This window comes from Mustela lutreola, chromosome 3 (genome assembly GCF_030435805.1).
Source record: "Mustela lutreola isolate mMusLut2 chromosome 3, mMusLut2.pri, whole genome shotgun sequence".
NCBI classification, from domain to species: Eukaryota; Metazoa; Chordata; class Mammalia; order Carnivora; family Mustelidae; genus Mustela; species Mustela lutreola.
In genome coordinates, this window is record NC_081292.1 from 91,444,449 (window position 1) to 91,451,377 (window position 6,929).

Sequence of the window (6,929 nt, forward strand, 5' to 3'; positions counted from 1 at the left end):
GTTGGGTATAGAGATTACTTAAAAAAAAAAGAAAGAAAGAGCGAGCCCAAGCCCCAGTTTGTGATTAATTTGTTTAAATGTTTCAAGAAATTTGATGCTAAATGTTGTAAGACTAGTTAAATAACAAAAAGATATATTTACATAATACTTCTTGCTCTCAAATTTTGAACAAAGAACTTACTAATAATCAATAACTTAGTAGGCCAACATTTTATTTAAATAAGTTTTATGGTACTACAAAGAGTGAATTAGAAAATCAAAAGCAAGGAGAAATGGGCATGGTGTGAACATGGGGAAGCAAGAGAAAGCAAGAAAGTATGTGACCGGGAAGCGAATGCTTAGCTCTGAGATCCTTCTCTGAGAGAAGGACAGATTAAAACCTAAAAAGAAAGAAAAGAAGGATCCCATGCACTCAAGGAAAGAGAAGTCCCCCAACATCCCTCCTGCTTTTTCCAATATAAACACACAGCTGGGCCGACTTACCACATCCTGGTTGGTACCGACTTTATCAACTTTTCTATTTAAGCCAAACTTGACCGGTCAATGATGGACGGGCTGTGTGCCAAGTGTACCAGTTGTACAACTGACTGTGTAATGGCTGAAACTGAGAAACCGGGGTGAAAGTATCAAGAGGCTCTAAGGATTGAGAAAGAGCCAATATTCAAATGATTACCACGTACACACAAGACAAACTATGCAGATGTCTGCTCAGTATGGAAGAAATTCAGAGTGTTACACTGTGGCATCAGCTGACCCAGACCCAGAAGATTGCTGGAGTTCCCATCATGGACATCTCTAACCATATAGACGACACTGAGCAAATGCCAGATGAGGATGGAGCCCCTCACTCCTATATCTTAATAGAGTTCCTCAGCTCTCCGTTACCAACTTTTCCTGTTGCCAGTTCATACAAGCAATTCTCCTTACCCAGTTCCTCTGTTCTGAGCTATGGCTAAAGACACTCATTTTTTTATGTTTTGAAACTGATTATCTTGTACCATTTTACTTTTTGTTGCATCTTTTTATAAATCAGATGACCGCTCACAAAACAAAAAAAAAAAAAAAAAAAAAAGGAATGGAAAGGAAAGATCAAACGGGAGGACAACAACAACAAAAAAACAGTTCTTTTTTGCCGGGAACCCTTCTTACAAGTGCCAATCAGATAAACTATATCTGATGTTACATCGTCACAACCCCTCTATCATCAGGGAAAGTAGTTCACATAAGAAAATTTCTCTATAAAATGAGTTCCACACTTACATTCCATATTTGGCTAATTAGAATTTCATTACGATGTCTGTCTCAAACTGATGCAGAAGAGAATGGAATCTTGTCATCAAGACGTGACATCAAACTAAGAACCCACAAGGTAAGCACTCAGCTCCTGTGATACGAAGACAGCTCCTGGGGATGGGCGGCCCTGGGCAACAGTAGCTGACATGCGGGCCTGCGGCTATCTGCTGTCTGTTACTCTTCCCTCTTCCTCCTCTGTCAGCTGCTAGTCAGCTGCTCTCTCCAGCCGCCGTCAACAAAGTCCACCTCAAACAGCCATCACTTCCCTCTGGTCCCATTTACCGTAGCTAAGCTCCAGGCCAGGCATCCAGATCACCAGCCCTGTGGGAACTTCTTCTAAGGTAAGAGGTGGCCCTATTGGTGAAATGCAGGTGCCAAGGCATGCGGACATTGTGCCATCTTCTGCGCTATTCTTAATGTTTTGATTGTCCCACTTCCCTCGGTTCCCACCTGTGGCCTCTGGATAGGAACATATTACAGTAGGATTTCCAAGGACTGATGCGTGGGGGGTCAGGAGATCTGGCCTGTGATTGGCCCCAACTAGCTGTGTGGCTTTAAAGGAAGTCATCACACCTCAGGCCTCAGTTTCCTTATCTGCAAGCCAGGATGGACTGGAGTCTTTTCAGAGGAGCCGGCAAAGATCACATAGATAAGCACCACCTCATTATACTAACAAGCAAACAGAAGGCCGGAGGCGAGTGATTTGCCCCAAGTCAGACATAAGCAGGCAGAGAGCAGAGCCGAGGATGGGACCCACATCTGCAGGTCACAGCTAATCAGCCAGCACAGTACAAACAGATCTGAGCAGCTGCTCATTCTTCCCCTTTTCCGTTTTGTCCATCAGAATGCATGCTCCCTGCAAACAAGGACACACAGGACCTGCTGCCTGTCTCAAAATTCCCAGTTCACCCAATTAGAACACAGAGGAGCCTCAAGGACTTACCCCCCAACCCCCACACACGGTTCTTTTACCTATGGAACATGAGGGTACATACATTCACCGTCCAGAGGGCTCCTGCCTTCACTTCTCATGGAAAAGGTCTTCATGTGCCTACCCGGGGTGCCAACGAAGCCACAGGTTCCAGAGAGGAACTGACACAGAGAAGTTCGAAGGAGGCAGACTGGCTCAGCACAGAAACAAACTGTCTACCAAGGAAAACTACCCCATGGGGGACTGATTCTCTTTGAAATACGTTCGAGTGCGTGGGAAAATGGTTTTTCAAGAGCTGGTGGACTGACCAGTCACCTGGTACATACAAGATCACATCCGCATTCTGACAAGAGTGGCTTGCCTGCAGTGTAGACCAGGGGCCAGGAAGACAAGGAAGGCGCATGGAGACTGGGTGAGAAGCTTCTACGGTGTGATGGCAAGGGCGCACTGCAAAGGTACAAGAAGAGATGGAAAGAAGTATATGGACTCAAGAGGTTTAGGAAGCGAAATCCACAGGACTTGGTGTGACAGACTAGATTTTGGAAAGGTGACAGAGTAGGAGTTGACTTCTGGTTTCCCGACTCCAGGCTAAACGGATGAAGTGTTTACTGAGAGAGGCAATAGAATAAGAAAGGTGGTTTTCAGTGGAGGAGGTGCTCATGAATTCCTTCTTGAACCTGATGAGTCTGAGGGGCCACAGACACATCCGAGAAGAAAGGTCAGCAAGTCCGATACACAGAACTGGTGCTCAGGAGGCGTGTGGGCCAGAGACAGGAATCTGCCTTACCTGCTGATAGGTGGTCATGAAGCTGCACAAAAGGTCATCTAGGGAAAGAAAGGAACACGGGGCTGAGCCCATAATTAGCATTCAGTGGCTACCAGGAGCATGACTTTGCACAGGAGACACATCAGACAGGTAGAAGAAAGACAGGAAGCAATGCAGAGCATTTGGTCTACTGCGATGTCGAGTAAGGAGACAGAGAAAGGTCGGGTGTGCTGACTTAGAAACAGTTTTGGTAAGAACTCTTTAGTGGAATGACAGGGCCTGAATGGTGGAAGGTGGGAAAGTCAAGTCAACCCCTGAGCACTGGCTGTGATGCACAACAGTGACAGGGCAATACCTAGAGGTGGGGCAGTCAAGTGGGAGAGAATCAAACAGGAGCGCATGATGGGAAGGAGTGCAGGGGAGAGGATCCTCGCAGGCTCCTGGAAGGGCGGGAGGGCATGGACTCCGTGCCAGAGTGGAGACTGAACCCGAGGAGGAAGGAGAGCCCCTCCCCGTACCAGGCGAGGAGGAGAAGGGGACAAATACAAGAATGGGCTCATGATCAGCAGGATGGAGGAGGTCCCGTGGGATGGCTGCTAATTTTTCTGTACGACTGGAGATGAAGTCATATGTTGAGATGGAAGAGGAAGGCTACATGTGATGTCAATAGCACACCCATGTAAATGGTCTAATTTATCTGTTATGCCACTTTCTCCCCCTACTACCAATACCTTATGTCCTGCTCATCTATTATTTGGCTGTCAACCCAAAGGATTTTCGTATTTCTAAGCCGACAAAGTATGATGTTGCCAGTGCCTCTGACCCAGGTGACCCTTCCCCATCTGCCATTCCTGCACTTTGATCACCTACCTCTTTTGCATACCTTTCCCCTTCTATTTCTCATTAGATCTCATAAACATGACTTTTTAAGTAGTCTCTTGCCACCAGTCAGCTCGAACTCAACAGATATGACCATGCAACTTCCTGCTGTAAACCTGACTGCAGCTCTACCATGAAGACTGCATCAACGTGGACCCCTCAATGTATGCAGTGTCCAAGGTGCAACCCGCAGCCCCACCTCATCTCCCTTTCTACCATCCCAGTCTCATTCCAAAATGTGCCAAACAAGACACCTATGTAGAAATACAACCCCGACAGCAAGCTCTCCACTCATTTCTGCCTCGGAACTGTAACTTAACATCTCTCTGACGGAAACACAAATTGCATATAACTTTTATCTCCAGCTCCCACATAGAAGATCAATACCACTTTACACAGAACAGCTGTTCCATGTATTTTCCTTCTATGTATGAAGGGGTCACGTTCATTAACACTACAAATTATACATTATATTCAGAAATGTCAGAGCCTTGAAAAAATATGGAATTGCTGGCATTCTAGCCACTTTCCCAGTTTGCTCTCTTCCTACCTCTAAGTCCTACTTTAGAACTGCTATTTTGAGATTTCTATTTTCAAAGCTGCTTTGACCAAAGGCATTCTGTCAGCTCAGAGTGAGAAAGATGGCGGGGCAAGGAAGTGCGAGAAAATGCTAGTGTTAGGCCCAAAGAAAGCCTGACGAAGTCCAAAGACAGACAAGCTAAAGAGACTTCCGTGCTTTGACATTCTTTAAGTCCGTGTGTGTGCCTTTTCTTCTTCCAATGACCTCTCTCCTCATCACGTGTCCTTCATTAACAAGAGGTTTCTGGATCAGAGAATTCACTCTGTGCTCTCCTTCAGACACTCCATTCAATTTACACCTTTTATTACAGTGGCTTAACATCACCATACAAGAACAAGAGTACAATATACCTTCGTCTAGACATCCCTACATATTAAAAATGATATGGCCACACCGCAGAGGATCCAGACATAAGCACTTTTAAAGCCAGAGTTTGGGAGATGTGATCTGAATGCAAGTATCAAAAAGGAACTAGCTGGTTAACCCAAAAAAGAAAAAAACATATTGTGACTTGAAGCCATAAAAAAGTAAGAAATTCAAACTCTTTTCATAATTTTAGGTACCTACAGAGCCAAAACTTTTTAACACTGAAACCAGCTACTAAATCCCAATCCTTAGAAATTAAACATATACGTTTTGATAGTTTAAGTACAGACCCAGAGGGATACAGAAAACAGATAAAGCTCCTCCTGGCTCTAATTCAAACCTTGGGACATTTTCAAGGCTATGTCTGATGAACCTTTCCTGTCAGTAAAGTCTTTTCAGTTTAAATTTCTATTCTGTAAGTTTATGTCCTACAGTTATCTGCTGCCAACTTCAGGCTGACCTCACCAAGAGAAGTAGGGCAACTTTAGAAAAGGAGCTTGGTATGCTTTGTAGTACTGGACCAGAACCAGTAAGGACAGTACAGTCTTTCAGATTTCTCATTCCGGGAGCTTAAGACGAAAGTCAGGCATAAACGTTAGGTTAAGTGCCTTTTTGACCCAATTCCTGGTAAGTACGTGTGTTCAGAGATGCGTTTTGCCCTGAACTTTCAGGCCTTTTCATTCAATGTGCACGATTTCACAGGAGTGCTTTCTCCAGGCTGCACCTAGCCCACCCGAGGCCAAGAGACTCACTGCGAAGTGCAGTGAGGTCCCCGCCGAGGACCCGTCCGGGGCGGGGACAGCCCAGGAAGCCCGCAGGAGAAGCCCGAGGAGAGGACCGGGAGGGCCAAGGAGGGCAGGCCACCCACGGCCCGGCTCCGGGGAGCAGAGCCCAGGCGTGCACCTTCATGAACTCGTCCTTGTCGAAGCAGAGCGTGTCCGGCCCCTTGGGCAGGTTCATCTTACTTCTCTCCATCCCGCCGGCCGCCGCCTCTCAGCACCAACACTCGAGCTAGGAGGAAAGGTAGGAGGCTGCGCTCCCGGACGGTACCGGTGAAGCCATGGCGTTTCCACCGCACAGAAGGCACCGCTTGCTCCAACATGGCAGCGCCCCCGCCGGGCCAATGAAAGAGGACGCCGCAGGCTCGCCTCCGCCTGCCTCCGCCAAGAGAGGCGCGCGGGCCGCTGCGGTCGAGCCAGCAGGTGGTCCTGCCCCCGAGCGGCGGCGGAGGGCGACACTACAACCTCGCCTACGTTTCTGCAGGGCAGCCCCGCCGCTGTTGATGCCGGGTGAGCGGGAGAAGGGAGGGCGGGGAGGGTCAGGGGCGCTCCCTCCCCACCTCGCCCTTTCCCTCGGAAAATCGGCCTGCGAACCTCTTCCAGGACCTTCTCCCGAGATTGTCCCGCGGGAAGCATAGCCGTGGCGGGATGCTGGCCTTTTACTTTTGCGGCCGGTTGTCCAGAGAGGGGGGCGCGTCCGGGTGTCAGGCCTATGGTCCCGGGCGCCGCCGCTGCAGCCACCTGGGCGCGGAGTCCTCTGTGGGAACACGGCTTCCGCCCTTAGCCCCGGGACCCACCCGCGAGTGTGGCTTCTCCCCCGCTGAGTTTGGCTCCAGCGATCTCTAGGGAGGAAGGTGGTCAGCTGGCAGCCTCGGGTCGTCTGGGCAGCTCCCAGCTCCACTTCAGCTCAGCTGCGGGGCGGCCACAAGTTTGGGTTCTCAGAGCTCTTAAAGAATCACTTCGCTACCGGGCCGGCCGACAAAACGCAGCCGACAAGTAGATGTGCGAGCATGTTTATGTCCAGTCCACTCTAGACTAATGGGCGGAATCCTGTGTTTGTGGCTAGCGTTGGTTCGATCGCCACACCGCCCCCAATTTCCGAGACCCTCTCCTCCTCCTGCCATCCACCCCACTTTTATTTTGAGATTTTTCTTTCCTCTTCCCTTGCTCTTTCTCCCAAAGTCCTCCTTTTTAGTGGGAATGTCATGGTCAAATGATGATTAATTTCTCTTTTTTTTTCTCCGTGAGACTCGGACAGCTCAAACCACAGATCTCACCCGTGCCCTTCAGGCTGCAGCTTTGCTGTAATGGCCCAGGACTGGGCTGCCCCTCCCA

The 6,929-nt window shown here is 48.6% G+C and overlaps 1 pseudogene; it reads left to right on the top strand.

Annotated features, from left to right (window-relative positions):
- Positions 1–289: 289 nt before the first annotated feature.
- Positions 290–6,418, top strand: LOC131827884 (rRNA-processing protein FCF1 homolog; annotated as a pseudogene).
- The last annotated feature ends 511 nt before the right edge of the window (positions 6,419–6,929 follow it).